Here is a 20890-nt window from a genome sequence, read left to right as displayed (position 1 = left end):
AAAAGCGCTTTTAACAGCGCATCTTAGACAGCGCTTTTAAAAGAAAGCGCTGTCTAAGGTTAAAATTAAAAACAAACACGGAAAATGTTCCAAGAAAATAATAAAAGCGCTGTCTAAGGGGGGGTCTTAGACAGCGCTTTCTAAAAGTGCTGTCTAAGACCCCCCCTTAGACAGCGCTTTTAGAAAGCGCTTATAAATATAGACTTTAGACAGCGCTTTTGGTAAAGCGCTGTCTAAAGTCTTTAAATTAAAAAAAAAATTAAAACCAAAAGCGCTGTCTAAGGGGGGGTTTAGAAAGCGCTTTTAGAAAGCGCTGTCTTAGGCATACCTTAGAAAGCGCTTTCCACAAAAGCGCTGTCTAAGGTCTTATTAAAATAAAATTTCAGGATTCTGTTTTCGTTCTCAGTCTTTTTGTTTTCCCTCTTCTTCACTCACCTCTCAGACACCCAAAACACGAACATACCCGTTTTCCTTCAACTTTCGAAAACCCTATTTTCCGCCTTCGAGGGTCCCTCCGCCGTCACCCAAACAAGCGACCGCCGCACTCGCCTCTCACCTCCGAACCTCCACCGTTTCCGCCACCGCACTCCTCATCTCAACAATCTCAACCGTGCCGCTATTCCCAAATTTTTTGGTGTGTACTGTATTCTTGATTTCTTGATTTTTTGTATCATTGCTTACTGTAATGTTCCATTGCTTACTGTATCATTTAATATCATTATATATTGTTCAGGCCAACGCCAAGGCAAAGTTTGACGAAACTGTTGAAGCACATATAAAACCGGGCATCGATTCCAAGCGAACAGAACTGGTATGTTTCAAGATACTTCTTTTTCTTTTTTATTGTTTTTCTTGTGTTTGTGTGTTTTTTCTGAGCTAGGGTGATTCTATGAGTACCATGTAAATTTTAAAGCGCATATTCAATGAACAGAACTGGTGTGTTTGACTTGTGGACTTAAGTTCTTTAGGTTTGGCATATTCAATGAACTACATCCTATCTTCATTGATACTCTCAAAACTTGAGAGTCATATGCCCTTTGAAGACTAATTGTGTTAGGAGAGTTAGATTAGTAGTCAAAACAGTTAGGAAAATGTGTTATGAAAAATGTTAGTTAATAAGCTGTTAGTAATTAGAGGTGACATGAGTTAGAAGTCCATTGATCATGTTAGTTGAGGTTAGTATGGAAGTTAGAAATCATTATTGTGTTGATGGACGTTGCAATGATATGCTAAAGTTAATGATGCTTTGAAATCAATTTGAATGTTCATTGAAACTACTATGGAATATGGTTGGTTTATTGATTTTGAATGTTGATGTTAATTGAATTAATTCTAATTTTATTATGGTTAACTGTTTGTTGAAAATGCTATGCTAATCGGTTAGTTGTTGGTGTTACAAATGCAATGTTTAATGATAGTTGGTGATTTGGGAGTTGTTAGTTTGTGTATGTATGTATATTGAGTTGTGTATGTATATGTGTATGCAATTTGATTTTCTTTATACTTGCTTGGTATGCATGATGAATTTTGAAATGCATTGCATGTTGGGGCTGTCATGACTAGGCTTGGATTTAGATGTTCAATATTGTTCAAACTTCATGTTTCCTTAGTGATTATACTTGAAGATTGAATAGGTAGTTTTTTTTCTTTTTAACTGTGAAAGTGTTGTTCATCTCACTTTCATTCTAAAGGAACAAGATTTCTCCCATAAAATGATTGAACGAACTCTAATATAGTTATAGGTATAGTTATAGGTATTGTAATAGAAAACGTTTGATTCTTGTAATATAAAAAATGAAAGTGATGAGGTAATTAAAGTTGGTATATTGGCGTATCGGATACGTTATTGAAGTTTATATTAACATTGGTTATGTATAGGTTTTTGAAGTTTAAAATGAATTAAAGCTTATAATTGTTAGGATATTCAAAGATACTACCTTAGTTATGTATTTTCGTCTGGATTAATTGTTTACTTTAATAAGTAGGAAAACCATGGATAAAACATGGATCTGTGCCGATCGAATGACCAAAGAGTACGAGAGTGGGGTTTTGGAATTCGTTAAGTATGCTGTTCAACATGCTGAAAACCCCAGACGAATGCATTGTCCTTGCTTGCGTTGTTGTTATATTGGTAAGGTTGACGCACATGGATTGAAATCGCATTTGCTGAGGCATGGAATTGATCAAAGTTATCAGTGTTGGATATTTCATGGTGAGAAAATTAACGAGAATGTTGAATCGAGTGGAAAAGGTAATACGACCTATGCTTCATACGACAAAGACACGGAAACATACGATTGTGATCGAGTTGAAGAGATTGTAGAAGCACTGGAAGAAGATCTTCATGATTGTCCTGAAATGTTTGAGAGGATGGTAAGCGATGCAGAGAAACCGTTGTACAAAGGTTGCACTAAATTCTCAAGACTTTCTGCGGTATTAAAGTTGTACAACTTAAAGGCGGGCAATGGATGGTCGGATAAAAGTTTCACAGAGTTGTTGGCCCTTATGAGAGAAATGCTACCAGATGATAATGTTCTTCCTAATCGAACCTATGAGGCAAAAAAAATGTTGTGCTCTATTGGCATGAGCTATGATAAGATACATGCTTGTCCTAACGATTGCATTTTGTTTCGTAACGAATATGCAATGTTAACTGAGTGCCCTAAATGCGGTTTGTCTCGATATAAGAAAAGATTATCTCCCGCAAAAGTCTTATGGTATTTTCCGATAATTCCGAGATTTAGGCGCATGTTTCGTAGTGAAACCGATGCAAGACATCTTACTTGGCATGCAGATGAAAGAATTATTGATGGAATGTATCGGCATCCGGCTGATTCACCACAGTGGTCGAAGATTGATAATGATTATCCTGAGTTTGGATCAGAAGCAAGAAACCTTCGATTGGCATTATCTACTGATGGAATGAACCCACATGGTCTTCAAAGTATCTCACATACCACATGGCCTGTGATTCTTATGATTTATAACCTACCTCCGTGGCTATGTATGAAGCGTAAGTACATGATGTTATCTATGTTAATCTCTGGGCCTAAACAACCAGGGAATGACATAGACGTATACTTGACACCTCTGATCGAAGATTTAAAGATTTTGTGGGAGAACGGTGTGGAGGTTTATGATGGATATAGGAAAGAAAGTTTCAATTTGAGGGCGATGTTGTTTGGCACAATTAATGATTTTCCAGCATACGGGAATCTATCTGGGTATAGCATTAAAGGTCAACGTGCGTGTCCTGTTTGTGAAGACGGAACCGATACGATTCGATTGGAACTTTGCCAGAAGAATGTGTTTCTCGGTCATCGTAGATTCTTACATTCTAAACATCACTACCGTGGGTGGAGAAAAGCATTCAATGGAGACACCGAACATCGTAGAGCTCCACCCGCATTGTCAGGTGAACAAGTTTTTGAAAAGGTGAAAGATGTGCGTACTGAGTTTGGCAAGCCTTTTGCACATAAGATTGTGAAAGGTGGGTGGAAGAAAAGGTCGATATTTTTTGAATTGCCATATTGGAAGTCTTTGTACGTGAGACATTTTCTCGATGTTATGCATATTGAAAAAAACGTATTTGAAAGTGTTATCGGTACATTACTCAATATAAAAGGCAAGTCTAAGGATGGCCTTAAAGCAAGGGAGGACATGTTAAAAATGGGAATGAGAACTGAATTAGCACCCGTGAAGAAAGGAAGACGAACATATCTACCACCTGCTGCTTTTACTTTATCTAGAAAGGAGAAAAAAAATTTGTGTAAGTCTCTGAGTGAAGTTAAGGTTCCAGAAGGATACTCATCTGATATCAGAAGACTTGTTTCTATGAAAGACCTCAAGTTGAAGAATTTGAAGACACATGATTGCCATGTTATAATGGAACCTTTTCTACCGATAGGTATACGTTCTATTTTGCCAGAAAAAGTAAGAAGTGCCATAACTAAATTGTGTTTTTTCTTTAGGTCAATTTGTAGTAAGGTGATCGATCCCGAGATCTTACCAACACTACAAAAAGAGATTGTAATTACCTTGTGTGAGCTTGAAATGTATTTTCCTCCGTCTTTTTTTGACATAATGGTTCATTTAGTTGTTCATCTTGTGAAAGAGACACAGTTGTGTGGACCAGCTTATATGAGATGGATGTACCCTGCTGAACGGTATATGAAAATATTAAAAGGGTACGTGAAATCCCGAAGTCGACCAGAGGGTTGTATTGTTGAACGATACATTGTTGAAGAAGCTGTTGAGTTTTGTACTGAATATTTGTCTAACGTTCAATCGATTGGACTCCCCAGAGCTCAGATTTTCGACAAAATGGAAGGTAAAAAATTAATTGGGAATAAAATTGTGACAATATCAAGGGATGAACGGGATCAAGTTCATTTGTATGTTCTGCACAATAATAATGAGGTTGAGCCATATGTTGAAATGCACAAGGATGTACTCCGAAGGTTAAATCCGAACAGAAATGAAAATTGGATAGTTATAGAGCACAATCAAAGTTTCATACAATGGTTGAAGGATCATATTTATTTGAAGCGCTCTTCAGATCCTTCTTCGGTAACAGAAAGGTTGAGATGTTTGGCATATGGTCCAAGTTTGCATGTGTTTTCTCATAGCGCGTATTCAATTAATGGATACACATTTTATACCAAAGAACAAGATGATAAGAGTACTATGCAAAATAGTGGTGTCACCGTGCTAGCTGAAGCAATGCATATATCAAGTATGAAGGACTTAAACCCCAAATATGCAAATTTGTCATATTTTGGAGTTATTGAGCACATTTGGGTGTTTGATTACGAGAAGTTTCAGATTCCCATCTTTGGTTGCAAGTGGGTGAATAGTAGTGGCATACGAATGGATAAGTCTGGATTTTTGCAAGTTGATCTTACTAGGGTGGGGTAAGAAGTGCCATAACTAAATTGTGTTTTTTCTTTAGGTCAATTTGTAGTAAGGTGATCGATCCCGAGATCTTACCAACACTACAAAAAGAGATTGTAATTACCTTGTGTGAGCTTGAAATGTATTTTCCTCCGTCTTTTTTTGACATAATGGTTCATTTAGTTGTTCATCTTGTGAAAGAGACACAGTTGTGTGGACCAGCTTATATGAGATGGATGTACCCTGCTGAACGGTATATGAAAATATTAAAAGGGTACGTGAAATCCCGAAGTCGACCAGAGGGTTGTATTGTTGAACGATACATTGTTGAAGAAGCTGTTGAGTTTTGTACTGAATATTTGTCTAACGTTCAATCGATTGGACTCCCCAGAGCTCAGATTTTCGACAAAATGGAAGGTAAAAAATTAATTGGGAATAAAATTGTGACAATATCAAGGGATGAACGGGATCAAGTTCATTTGTATGTTCTGCACAATAATAATGAGGTTGAGCCATATGTTGAAATGCACAAGGATGTACTCCGAAGGTTAAATCCGAACAGAAATGAAAATTGGATAGTTATAGAGCACAATCAAAGTTTCATACAATGGTTGAAGGATCATATTTATTTGAAGCGCTCTTCAGATCCTTCTTCGGTAACAGAAAGGTTGAGATGTTTGGCATATGGTCCAAGTTTGCATGTGTTTTCTCATAGCGCGTATTCAATTAATGGATACACATTTTATACCAAAGAACAAGATGATAAGAGTACTATGCAAAATAGTGGTGTCACCGTGCTAGCTGAAGCAATGCATATATCAAGTATGAAGGACTTAAACCCCAAATATGCAAATTTGTCATATTTTGGAGTTATTGAGCACATTTGGGTGTTTGATTACGAGAAGTTTCAGATTCCCATCTTTGGTTGCAAGTGGGTGAATAGTAGTGGCATACGAATGGATAAGTCTGGATTTTTGCAAGTTGATCTTACTAGGGTGGGGTAAGAAGTGCCATAACTAAATTGTGTTTTTTCTTTAGGTCAATTTGTAGTAAGGTGATCGATCCCGAGATCTTACCAACACTACAAAAAGAGATTGTAATTACCTTGTGTGAGCTTGAAATGTATTTTCCTCCGTCTTTTTTTGACATAATGGTTCATTTAGTTGTTCATCTTGTGAAAGAGACACAGTTGTGTGGACCAGCTTATATGAGATGGATGTACCCTGCTGAACGGTATATGAAAATATTAAAAGGGTACGTGAAATCCCGAAGTCGACCAGAGGGTTGTATTGTTGAACGATACATTGTTGAAGAAGCTGTTGAGTTTTGTACTGAATATTTGTCTAACGTTCAATCGATTGGACTCCCCAGAGCTCAGATTTTCGACAAAATGGAAGGTAAAAAATTAATTGGGAATAAAATTGTGACAATATCAAGGGATGAACGGGATCAAGTTCATTTGTATGTTCTGCACAATAATAATGAGGTTGAGCCATATGTTGAAATGCACAAGGATGTACTCCGAAGGTTAAATCCGAACAGAAATGAAAATTGGATAGTTATAGAGCACAATCAAAGTTTCATACAATGGTTGAAGGATCATATTTATTTGAAGCGCTCTTCAGATCCTTCTTCGGTAACAGAAAGGTTGAGATGTTTGGCATATGGTCCAAGTTTGCATGTGTTTTCTCATAGCGCGTATTCAATTAATGGATACACATTTTATACCAAAGAACAAGATGATAAGAGTACTATGCAAAATAGTGGTGTCACCGTGCTAGCTGAAGCAATGCATATATCAAGTATGAAGGACTTAAACCCCAAATATGCAAATTTGTCATATTTTGGAGTTATTGAGCACATTTGGGTGTTTGATTACGAGAAGTTTCAGATTCCCATCTTTGGTTGCAAGTGGGTGAATAGTAGTGGCATACGAATGGATAAGTCTGGATTTTTGCAAGTTGATCTTACTAGGGTGGGGTAAGAAGTGCCATAACTAAATTGTGTTTTTTCTTTAGGTCAATTTGTAGTAAGGTGATCGATCCCGAGATCTTACCAACACTACAAAAAGAGATTGTAATTACCTTGTGTGAGCTTGAAATGTATTTTCCTCCGTCTTTTTTTGACATAATGGTTCATTTAGTTGTTCATCTTGTGAAAGAGACACAGTTGTGTGGACCAGCTTATATGAGATGGATGTACCCTGCTGAACGGTATATGAAAATATTAAAAGGGTACGTGAAATCCCGAAGTCGACCAGAGGGTTGTATTGTTGAACGATACATTGTTGAAGAAGCTGTTGAGTTTTGTACTGAATATTTGTCTAACGTTCAATCGATTGGACTCCCCAGAGCTCAGATTTTCGACAAAATGGAAGGTAAAAAATTAATTGGGAATAAAATTGTGACAATATCAAGGGATGAACGGGATCAAGTTCATTTGTATGTTCTGCACAATAATAATGAGGTTGAGCCATATGTTGAAATGCACAAGGATGTACTCCGAAGGTTAAATCCGAACAGAAATGAAAATTGGATAGTTATAGAGCACAATCAAAGTTTCATACAATGGTTGAAGGATCATATTTATTTGAAGCGCTCTTCAGATCCTTCTTCGGTAACAGAAAGGTTGAGATGTTTGGCATATGGTCCAAGTTTGCATGTGTTTTCTCATAGCGCGTATTCAATTAATGGATACACATTTTATACCAAAGAACAAGATGATAAGAGTACTATGCAAAATAGTGGTGTCACCGTGCTAGCTGAAGCAATGCATATATCAAGTATGAAGGACTTAAACCCCAAATATGCAAATTTGTCATATTTTGGAGTTATTGAGCACATTTGGGTGTTTGATTACGAGAAGTTTCAGATTCCCATCTTTGGTTGCAAGTGGGTGAATAGTAGTGGCATACGAATGGATAAGTCTGGATTTTTGCAAGTTGATCTTACTAGGGTGGGGTAAGAAGTGCCATAACTAAATTGTGTTTTTTCTTTAGGTCAATTTGTAGTAAGGTGATCGATCCCGAGATCTTACCAACACTACAAAAAGAGATTGTAATTACCTTGTGTGAGCTTGAAATGTATTTTCCTCCGTCTTTTTTTGACATAATGGTTCATTTAGTTGTTCATCTTGTGAAAGAGACACAGTTGTGTGGACCAGCTTATATGAGATGGATGTACCCTGCTGAACGGTATATGAAAATATTAAAAGGGTACGTGAAATCCCGAAGTCGACCAGAGGGTTGTATTGTTGAACGATACATTGTTGAAGAAGCTGTTGAGTTTTGTACTGAATATTTGTCTAACGTTCAATCGATTGGACTCCCCAGAGCTCAGATTTTCGACAAAATGGAAGGTAAAAAATTAATTGGGAATAAAATTGTGACAATATCAAGGGATGAACGGGATCAAGTTCATTTGTATGTTCTGCACAATAATAATGAGGTTGAGCCATATGTTGAAATGCACAAGGATGTACTCCGAAGGTTAAATCCGAACAGAAATGAAAATTGGATAGTTATAGAGCACAATCAAAGTTTCATACAATGGTTGAAGGATCATATTTATTTGAAGCGCTCTTCAGATCCTTCTTCGGTAACAGAAAGGTTGAGATGTTTGGCATATGGTCCAAGTTTGCATGTGTTTTCTCATAGCGCGTATTCAATTAATGGATACACATTTTATACCAAAGAACAAGATGATAAGAGTACTATGCAAAATAGTGGTGTCACCGTGCTAGCTGAAGCAATGCATATATCAAGTATGAAGGACTTAAACCCCAAATATGCAAATTTGTCATATTTTGGAGTTATTGAGCACATTTGGGTGTTTGATTACGAGAAGTTTCAGATTCCCATCTTTGGTTGCAAGTGGGTGAATAGTAGTGGCATACGAATGGATAAGTCTGGATTTTTGCAAGTTGATCTTACTAGGGTGGGGTACAAAGATGAACCTTTTATTCTAGAATCTCAAGCTAAACAAGTGTTCTATGTGAATGACCCGAAGAGTACAAAATGGTCTATAGTGCTTTTCTCTAACAAAGTGACTGATGATAGCGGTGTCGATCAATGTGATATTGATGTTGAGAATGAGTCATGCATTAGACGGAATGAGTTGAATAGAAATGATGAAGTTGAGGATCTTATACCGGATGAGTCATATATAAGAAACGATCATAATGAGGGAATTTGGATCAATTCATCCGTACGCATTGCTAAGAAACAAGTGATTAATATTCCAACAAAGAAAAGAAAGAGATGTTAGTGACTTAGGTAAATTATCCATGGTTTCTTTATTTTTTTTTCATTTGTTTTGATTATAAGTTATATGTGATAATGCATGATTTCATTATATTTTTGTTTTCAATTGCTTTGATTATAAGTTATATCTGATAATGCATGATTTCTTTATTTTTTTGTTTTCAATTGCTTTGATTATAAGTTATATTTGATATTTGATGGTTTCCTTGGTTTATTACAGGTTAGACATGGCTGATGACCAACATGAGGAAGTTAGTAAAGTATCCGCGGAAGAAGAAATTCGAAGAGGCATCACAGTAATGCGAAGGGTGGTCCAAGGAAGATCTCGAGGCATCATACTAGATGTCTCTTGGAACAACCAGGGACAACTTATAGAACCTAATGGGCATACCTTAACTAGTTTCATCGGTGCACTAGTAAGGAATGAAATTCCCATTACATGTGATGATTGGAGAAATAAAGAGTTGAAAGACTCCAAAGAAAAAATTTGGAGTGAGATAAAGGTACAATCATTTGGCCCTTAATTATACGGTATCAATTATGTTTTTTCAATTACCGATACTAACTATCAATCTGTATGTTTTTCTTAGCGATGTTTTAACATCGAAGAAGAAAGAAGAGGGTTTTGTATGAAATTGGCCGGAAAGCTTCTTAGAGGGTTTCGGACATTTTTATCATCCAAGTTCCTTAAGGATGCGGATGGTAATTTTGTGGATGCGGAGCTTCCTAGAAAATATGAAAGTTTGATATCGGCTGAAGAATGGGAAGCTTTCAAATCCAAAAGACAAGACCCGACTTTTCAAAGAATAAGTGCTACAAATCGGGAAAGAGCATCAAGTCCCGCATATCCGTACCGAAAAGGACGTGTCGGATATGGACGCTTAGAACAATCCATGGTAAGTATTTATAAATTGCGAAAACAAATTTGTTCATCATATATTAGTTTTATCTGATCAAATTGTATGACTTAATGTGTAGCTGCAGAAGGAGGAAAGTTCAGAAACATCTCTTCCTGCACATGTTTTGTGGAAGGAAGCCCGTGTGGGCAAATCTGGAGTTCCTCAAGAAGAAGTTTTAAACGTATACCAGAAATGTGTAAGTATAACATTTTTTCATTAATTGAATAACATTTTTATACACAAATATTTGACAAGTATACGGTATTCATCTGATTTTTCAGGAGGAGCTATCTCAGTCTCTATCTCCCGATGATACTAAGAGCATACTTAGTCGGGCATTAGATGTCCCTGAGTATTCTGGTCGGGTGAGGGGTAAGGGATTTGGAGTCACTCCGACCTCCCTCAGTGTTAAAAAAGGAAAGGCTCCTAGTAATCGGGAGCTTCATGCAAGATTGGAAGCCATGCAAGCTGAGCTTGATGCATTGAGGAGAGAAAGAGAGGCTAGCGCCTCAACGGTATACAGAGATGCTTCGGACAAAAACAGTATCAACTGTACCTTTCAGCCGAACATTCCAGAGGTAATTACATATAATTGTCTTAAAATGAACTATTTGCTTAAATTATGTATTTGACATATATACACATTAACGATTTCTTGTTATTATTGGTTTTAGAGCATTTCCCATTGTCAGCTGTATTTGGCGTCACCATACTATCGGATGGTTGGCAAGGGAAAAGTGCATAACGTTAGCGGAGTATTACTCCACACTAGAGAGCTCCCTGCTGGATGTTTGAAGGTATCAGTTGATATTGCAGTTGAGCCGAATGCAGCATTACCATATCCTAGCGATGATTCGGATGCAACAACGGTGCACGAAGCAGTAGGTTCGTTTGTTGCATGGCCGACAAACCTCATATGCATAGGATATGAGGTATGCTTAAAACTTATGTTAACTTTAATGTGTATATTCAAAGTTTAAAATTTATGCTTAAAATTTTACTTACATATTTTCCTTGGTTATGTTAAATAGACTCCCACAAAATCCAAATCAAAAGAAAATGAGGTTAGCAATGCCTCCGCACAACAAAAAAAAGAGGTTAGCAACGCCTCCGCACGGGTAAAAAGTTCTGGTGCTAAGAAGACCGTAGCTAGGAAAAAACCTACCACCAAGTATAGGTCGTGCCTCAGGACATTTCTAGAGATGACCGATATACCGGCCGGAGGTGTTCGGACTATACATATGGAGGAAGGGATTTTCGGCTTTGATCACGACCAAATGATTGGTAATGAAGACTTCATGCAAGTTTTTGGTCATGAAGAAATCGGCGTCAACGTTGTCAATACATATATTAGGTAAATCCGGTCTACTTTGTTTTATTAATTAAACAACTTATGTTAATGATGTTTACTTTATGTTAATCCGGTTTACTTTATGTTTCAAAAGAGGTGTTAATGATGTTTTTATATTAGGTTTTTGTATGACAAATTGATGCGCCCCAATGATTTGGACGAGTCATTCGGATTCTTAGCACCCGCGAGCGTCAACTTAGGTTTAATCTTAAGTAGACCGCATACCGTGACGGAGTATGTTCTTCGGATCCTCATGGACAATAAAGATGCGGAGAAGTTGTTTTTTATACCGTTTAATACCGGGTTAGCATTTCATTCTAAATTCATCTATTATAATTATTTTCCAAGTTACCATCTAACATTTGCCTAATCATTACAGTGGACATTGGTTGTTGCTCGCAATCAATCCTATCCGAGAAATTGTGTATTATCTTGACTCGTTAGGAAATGATTGGACAACATACCCGGATATGAAGGACCTAATTGACACGTAAGTGAGAATGTTCAAAATTTTTCTTAGTTTATGTGAATTGTTCTAATTGCTTCATTTTTATTTTATTAGCGTCCTACAAGCTTTTCGGGCCCAACGAGATATCCAAACCTCAAGGAGGAGCGCCAACCGCATTACATGGATTAAAGTGGCGGTATATTTTTAATTACCACATTTTTTATTATATTAGTGATGACACTTGATAAAACTTAGGATTTATAATCCATATTTTTTTTCATGTAGTGTCCTCAACAACGTAATCAAATAGATTGCGGGTATTTCGTGTTGAGGTTTATGCGGGATACTCTTGCTTTGGGCCGATTAGTGATTCCCACCGATGTATGTATTTCTAACTTATGAGTTATTTTTATATTTACACATATCTCATATAATTAAATAGTTGGAATTAATTCAAAATATGTTATATTATTATGTAGTACTTTGAGGAATTCAAGTGTGCATTTTATACAAAGGATCAAGTGGACGAAATCAAAGAGGAGTGGTGTCAATTCATGATAGAGCTCAAAGTTTTTTCATAAATTTGTGTAATTAATGTGTACATTTGTAGTATATGTAATGACTTGTAAATGTGTACATAAATTTGTATATATTTTGATACATTTAAGGCAAAATTGGTTTGAATTGGTATATATATATATTTGTTAGCCAAAAATTGTTAGAAAAAAGGCCAAAATGGCATGTATAAAATGTGATAACTGTCTGTCAAAATCTGGTTGAAAACAGGTAGAAATTCTGGTTTATAAACCTGGAAAAAATGTGGTTTAAAACAAAAGCTTCAAAAATTTTCGTATACATTAGACAGCGCTTTTGGAAAAAGCGCTGTCTAAAGGGGGGATTAGAAAGCGCTTTAGGCAAAAGCGCTGTCTAAGGGGGGGGCTTAGACAGCGCTTCTTGAAAAGCGCTGTCTAAGCCCCCCCCCCCCCCCCCCCCCTTAGACAGCGCTTTTGCCTTAAGCGCTGTCTAAGGTATACCTAAAAAAATTAAAATAGGGGGGCTTAGACAGCGCTTTTTGAAAAGCGCTGTCTAAGCCCCCCCCCCCCCCCTTAGACAGCGCTTTGGCCAAAAGCGCTGTCTAAGGTATACCTAAAAAAATTAAAATAGGAGGGTCTTAGAAAGCGCTTTTGGCCAAAGCGCTGTCTAAGGGGGGGGGGCTTAGACAACGCTTTTAAGATTTCAAAAAGCGCTGTCTAAACCTTTAGCAGCGGAGGTTTAGACAGCGCTTTAAAGCGCTGTCTAAGGCCAAAAAAAGCGCTGTCTAAGGTCTTGTTTGGCGTAGTGACTTCTCCATCATTGAAACCGTTGCTTCTCCTTCATCAATCGAAATCAATATTTACCTATCATCGATCAAAATCCCTGCCGATCAAAATCGTTGCTTCTTCTTCATCAATTGAAATTTCTACTTCTCCTTCTTCATTGGAAATCACTGCTTCAACTTTCTCTTCGTTCAAAATCGTTCACACTTTCTCAAAACCTAATACTTGAGGTAATTATTTTTCCTTGAATCAAATATCTCAGAATCACCAATTCACTATAGTAAAACTTATATGAAGAATCTCTTTATCTGATTCACACGGTTTCTATCATAACAATTCGTTGTTGCGACATTTATTTTCGATCTTCGCTACAACGCTGCATTTTGTCCGATGGATACAATCAATATTTTGTTTTACTAATTTTAAGGTATAATTGATGTTGATTTTAAACTTTTCAGATATAATTATCATGAATTTATAATTTGTTTCTAATTTACATGATATTGTTTAGAATGTTTAGAAGAACCTGATTCCAAAGTTACTAGACAAAGTTTGGATAGATAGTTTAGTTATACACTTGTATAGTGCAAGCATTTAATGTTTTCATGTTATTTTATAAGTTTTTTTATTAGACTATCATGGATGGAAATAAGTTGTAGGTGAAAACAACTTAAGAAATAAGTTGTTTCACTAGTCTCACTATTGTTTATGATAGTAGATAAACTCCAATAAGTCAATTCAAATGACAAACCGACCCTAAATTAGTAAGTATAAATATACAAATTTTCTTAATTTTTGTAAGAAGAAATTAAGCTTGATTTACTAATAGCACTACCAATTATGCCTATGACATGAACTGAACTTGATTGAAATTTGAACGTGCTTGTTTGGCTTTGTTTGTGTCTTAAAACTTCTACAAAACTTGTTAATATGTTGGCTAAATAAACTTGGTGTGTATACTTTCAGCAACAAATAGGATGGATGTTTTGTGTTCTTTGTTATTGTCTAGTTAAGCGAAACGTAACCATGTCTAATTTTCTTTTCATTATAAATGCAGAGAAGATTCAAGGTTGAAGTTGTAATTTCTTTGATTGCTACAAAGAATACAAAGAACACCAATGACTCTCATTTAAGATCTCCAACAAGGTATGATTGAGATTTGATGTTTGAAGTTATTTTCTAGTGTTGGCCTTAAGCTTGATGAATTTTTTGAATCCGAGACGCGTTTCTTGTATCGCGCAATAAAATATGCAACTTGAAGTTTTTTTCTAGTGTTGGCCTTAAGCTTAATGAATTTTTGAATCCGAGACGCGGTTCTTATATCGCGCAATAAAATATGCAGCTCTCATGTCAATAACAGGGCAGCAACCCCCCAACTACCTTTATCTTCATCACTAAGTCATATTTTATACACTAACTTTGCTCCTTCTCACAAGCATTGTAATTACTTCATCCTCTATGCTTGTTAGATTTGAAAGTAGAAATAAAATATGAAGATAACAAATAAACATTCATTATTGTTAGTAACAAGAGATATGTCTTCTTGTTTTACAAAGTCTTTTTTACTTGATCCATTTCTGCATCTTTTGACTGATTCGTGGCTCTGAGTTAAACTAATCATAATGAATAGTCTATGAAATGCGACTATTGTTTCATTATTTTTTGAGGAAGCTTGAGTTTCTTTTACTATTGGAGAATTTATGTGTAGTGTAGTTCAAAATCTACACATATTTACACAAGTGTAACGAAGGATGAAGAAATAGTCATATGATTGGTAAATAATTCATAATCTGATTGTAGATTGATAATGATTTTCTCCATACTTTAATTTGCTATAGATTCTAGTATATATACCAAAATTTATTAAGATTTTCTACAAAATCATTAACGATATTTTTTATATGTGTTATTAGTTTTGTTTGCATGAAACTTTCATAATAATTAGATTCTATCACATTTGCTCTTGCAAGTATAGATTTTCTCACAATCTATGTAAAAATATTTTGGAACTCAACAAATCTTAATGAAGATATTCCAAAGTTAAACTTGAGTACTTAATGGCCTCCTTATCACTATTTGTTAGACTATCATTGTTTATTGGTTTCTCAAAATTATCATTGTTTATTGGTTTCTCAAAATTGTCCTAATGAATAGTTTAGTTAATGCCATATATAAACCCACATCATACCATGCCTATAACTTGATTCAGTTTAGATCTCATGATTTACATCGGAGATAAGACCATGCTCCACACATAGGAATTGTTGTTATGAATATTCCTATATCAATACAAAAAGATTCCAGTTTCATTTAAGTTGTGCTTCCTTATTAACCTTACAATCAACCATCAACCAATCATTCAACATTTTTGCTTATTTGCTATCATATTTTTAACTGCATGTTGGTGAATTTTCTAGATATCTTAATATGACAATCCGAGGTAGAGGAACTAGACGAAATCAAGGGAGTGGTCGTAATCAACTTCACCCTTCACCTTTGCGAGGTATATTAGTAGGACCAGATTCGATTCTTTAATACAATTCATGTGTTTTGTTGCAAATTGATTTGCTCCACGACTATTGAGGTAATATTAATGTTTATGTTGGTATTCATGTTTTTTTTAATTGTGGATCCTAGATCCGCTCCAAGCGTCCATTACGAAACAATATTTACTCTATCCAATTGGTACCTTGTATGAGATTTTTGCTTATTTGAAGGAATAAAAACTCCAACTTTATTTCGAAATAACATTTACTCATGCAGTACTAGAAAATTGCCATATACCAAATAGTAACACCAAAAACTAAGTCGTAGGAATAATTGTGATTTACCCACAAATATTTTAGTAGGTCATTGGTATATACATCATATATAGAAAAAATACTTAAAAAAATATTAAATACCGTAACCAGGGTTCGAATCCGAGAATTTATAGTTTATTACCAATTTGGCAAAAGATTAATTTAATTTTATTAACTATAAGTAAAATTAAAATAAATACTATTACATTTTTATGCAAAACAATATACACATTTTAATTTGTTTGATCAAATTTAATTTAGAGTTTAAATAAATACTATTACAAAAATATATCAAATTTTTTTATTAATATTTAAATTAATTTTTAAGAAAATCAATATCTTTAATACTTATTTTTAAGATAATTTTTAATTTTTAATTAAAATATTATAATATGAAAATGGTTAAAATATTTTTTTTTAAAATATATAAAACATTTCAATAAAAATATATATAATTAGTTTAGACGTTGCTTGTAAAAAAAACTAAACTAAACTAAACTAAAAATAAATAAAAAAGTTGTTTATAAAAAAAAAACATAAAAAATCCCTCCTGGTAAACTTTTTTTCAAAAGAATCAGTGGGAAATCTAGCACTCAAAACTAACGCTAAACTTTTCAATAACCTAACTCTAACCTAAAATTTTATGAGACTGCAGTTTCTCTTCAATTAATAATTGTCGTCTCTTCTCGATTTCACCCGCTGACATCTCTTTTTCTCATCTTTTGTTTTTGCAAGGTATCAAATTTTGAAGGTATATTCTTTATCAATTTAACTTAATTTTACCATATCTTGTCTTCCATCAGTGACTATGTAACATTGAGCTAGCTATTCCGCCGAAGAGTCCGAATCGAGATAACAAATATTGTCTTCTTCGATGACTCGTCAACAATACTCTTACAGATTTCTGTTACTCTTCCAAACTTTGATTGGACAATTTCCTGAAAATTTTGATTTTGGGAAATTATTAAATTGGTCAATTTGTTCTTTGTTATTACATATGGATATAATTCAATTCACTTTTGAGTCATTCTTGCAACTTCCATGTATGCAAAATGTGGTAGCAAGAGACATGCTCGATGGAATGCCAAAGAGAAACATTGCTATGTGGTTTGATCCTTGCATTTGTTATTTTCAATATGTGCAGTTTATGTCATTACAATAGTACAATAATTTTTTGCAAAATGACAAAAATTTGATGTGTAAGTCTCCTTTCCCTTTGACTAATAAATAATATTGGTGTTTTAAACAATACAAACATTATTCGACCATCGATATAGGTGTATTAGGTTATACCTACGAAATACAACCTTTACCTACGAAATATGGTTGTCACTATATGTCAAGTTTCTTGTAGTGATGTCTATCAGAGTCTTCGGTGGAGAAGAAATCTTTTCTTTTCTCTCCTGTTAGATTGTCAAATCCTAGCAACACCATAAAATACTAATCTTGATGCGCAACTCAAGAACTTCTATAACATCAATGGTAAATAAAATTCCTTTATGATATATCTCACTTTCTCTAAGAACTGAGAAGCAGTCAACCCAAGTAATCTTGTTAGAGGTTGAAGGTGAATGCATATTCAATCTAATTGTGATTTTATGTATTTAGATAGCTAAAACTCTATTGTTAAAGAATCTAAAAATTATGATGTTATCAAACACTTAAAAAATGAGAACTAAGAGAGTAAAAATACCCATTTCATTCATGTTAAGTGGAGTGATTACGAATAGACTTAAATGAGAAAGTGATTTGAATCAAGAACTAACAACTCAGAATTTGAAACTTTGATTCGAATAAGTGATTCGAGTCAAGGAAATTACTTATTTGAATCATGCTGATGGAACTGAAATCTTGATTTTGAAATGAATGTTTTATTCGAAACAACCTTTAGCTTGATTCAAATCAACCTTACTTCTGATGCGAGTCAAAGTATCTTGTGATTCGAATCACAACGACAATGTTAAATCCTATTTTTGTAATTCATTTATTTATTCGAGTCATGCATAATCTTTATTTGAATCATATTTAAAAAATTCATTATTTTAAGAAAAATGAAGTGTTTGATTGAATTTAAAGCTAGTATGATATGAACCATTTTGACTTGAACCATTTTTCCTTGAAAAATGAAGTGTTTGATTGTGTCTAAAATTAGTATAATTTTGTTTCTTGACCAAGATAATTGACTAATTTATCTTGAACCACTTTGCAACGACTTTTACCTAAGGGTTCAATTAATGTATGCAAAACAACATTTAATGTATTACAATTTGTTGTAAGATAATTGACTAATTTATCTTGAACCATTTTTCCTTTATTGAATGTATGCAAAACATGATTTAATGCAAAACAACATTTAATGTATTACAATTTGTTGTACGATATGCGCAAAATCTAGTTTAGAGGAGATTCAATTAATAAAACAATAAATGATACACGAGACAAGCATTAAATCAAAAACCCTAGAAGAAAAAGAAATTTCAGTCTCTCCTCTTTTTGATGCTTGGCAAATTGAAAACTTTCATTAAAGTTGAGCCTCATTAAGAATTAAGTAAAGTGTGATCAAGGGTTTCCATTGCCCCTTTGAAATATTGCACCCTGTCAAATTTGCATAAAATGACATAAATCGACACATCAAACTCATTACAACTTCTCTCCCTTTGACAAGATCAAAAAGAGATACATGGAAATGGAGTCCAAGTTTATAAATCTAACAAACAGATAAAATTATCTAGAGAAAATTCAGTTAAACATTGGCTAAAGAAAGTTATACGCAAAATCATAAGATTATATCATAGATGAATTACGTCATTAGACATGTCAACTTCAACAAATAGCATAATAACGACTTGAATTACTAAGCAAGAAAACAAAATGATTACAACACATAAAACTACATAGAAGAGGGATAAATAATGCATGAGCATAACAATCAATGATCTCAACATGCACATAAACACGAATTGCATTTAAAATTTCTTAAATGCACAAAAACATCATAAAATAGTTTCAAAAATTGGATGAATAAGCATCATATCATACACATATATTATCACATATGAGATAGAACAACTAAAGAATCAAATAGTGAAAATATAAGTTTGGAGAGATCATGCCAATAGCCTTGATAAAAAACAACTTGATACATAAGGAATCATTAGTGAACAATAAAATATTTAGTAAAATTTAAATAATGAATAGACTAAATATTTATTCAAAACATGATGGATAAACGATCCTTAGTTTCTTGCGATTTTTATGAAAAGATTTTACGGACAATAATTTTGTAAAAATATCATTAAGCTAAAATTTGATGTCCATATATTCAAAAATGACATCCCTTTTTCATTATGATTCTTAATGAAACGGTGCCTAATTCCAATATGTTTAATGCGTGAATGTAGACTCATATTCTTAGTGTTATTGCACTTAATCAGAACGCAATAGAGTTTTAAGTCATAATCTAATGGTTGTTCTTTTAGCCATAAGACTTGTGCACAAAAGTTAGTTACATAATCAGCCTCACTAGTAGAAAGTGTTAAACACGTGACTCCGCATACAATAGGGGTAAATTGTAGGGGTTTTAAAAATGAAAATTTAAAATAAAATTGTTTTCTAAATTAGAGTTTATAAACATTTTAAATAAAACGTTTGAATAATGCAGCGAAAAATCAGAGTAAAAAAATATACGGAAAGTAAAAGAGATAAGGGAAACGAGATGACACCGAGATTTATAGAGGTTCGGTCCAAAAGAAGTGACCTACTATTCTCCCCAGGACTTGATCTTGAGAGTATCAAATAATACTTATGAGCTTTTAGTAGGTTAAGCTTGTGAACCCTCGTATACAAAGAAAATGAAGTTTCAAGTTTACTTCCAACCATAAAATGAACATTGGATTGAATCAGTTAGTCTTCCTTACAAACACAAATAAAGTTTTGAGGGTTTAGTCCTCAAGCTAAACCAAGATTTTATACAAAATTATCTCGAACCAATGTGGAGTTTTGAACTGACTATCCTCTGAACTGATTTAGGGTTTTACACTGGCTGACCATGAACCAAACCGAGATGTTACACCAAGTTGATCTTGAATAAAGCTGAGCTTTTACACTAGGTTGAGCCCAAGAACCAATAAGAAGATTTTTCACTAGTTATTTTCAAGAATCCAAAAAGAGAATTTTTCATTAAGTGGCTCAACTCGCGAACAAAACAGTGACTTAATACTAAATCTCCCAGACAAGCTTTTATAATGTTTAGCTTTGAGCCAAAAAAACTTCCTAAGGAAAAGATGTTTACTCAACAAAAATAACTCTCGTCGAATTTACAATGTTACCCTTTCCAAAATAAGTTTCCTCATTTAAACACAAGGACTTTCTTAAAGCGCTATGGCTAAATAAATGTGAGAAAAGTAAAAAAAATATTTTAGAGAGAGAAAGAGAGTAAGAAAGGTAAGTTAGCTCACATTTCAATGTGTGAAAAAGTGAATTGAGGGTCCTCTATTTATAGGCTAAAGGTTGGTACTAAAAAGGAAACAATCCATGTGCAAAATTTATTGTCCAATCGATTGGATCTTTATTCCAATTGATTGGTGACCTAAATAATCAATTTCTTTTGCCCATTTTTGAAATATTTGATAGAGAGTCATTACCCTTCATTAAGACATTATCATAATCAATTATGGACTCAATTATCCATTATTAAGTCGATTGGTAATATGCTCCAATCAATTGGATAGTGTAACACCTCAAAATTTGCCCTCCTCTCTTGGGACTAGCTTAACATATGGCATATCATTTTGTAGGTCATTAGGCATTGCATAATTGCATATCATGTGGCAACATTGTGCAAGTCATCCTCCTAGATCTTGGAATGAAGATAAGAGGTTGGGATTCAAGCCTGAGGGTTTGTGGACTGGATCACTAATCA

The sequence above is a fragment of the Lathyrus oleraceus genome, chromosome 3, assembly GCF_024323335.1.
Source record: "Lathyrus oleraceus cultivar Zhongwan6 chromosome 3, CAAS_Psat_ZW6_1.0, whole genome shotgun sequence".
In the NCBI taxonomy this organism is placed as follows: Eukaryota; Viridiplantae; Streptophyta; class Magnoliopsida; order Fabales; family Fabaceae; genus Lathyrus; species Lathyrus oleraceus.
The sequence above is the reverse complement of the archived record's forward strand: the minus strand, read 5'-3'. Positions refer to the sequence as shown.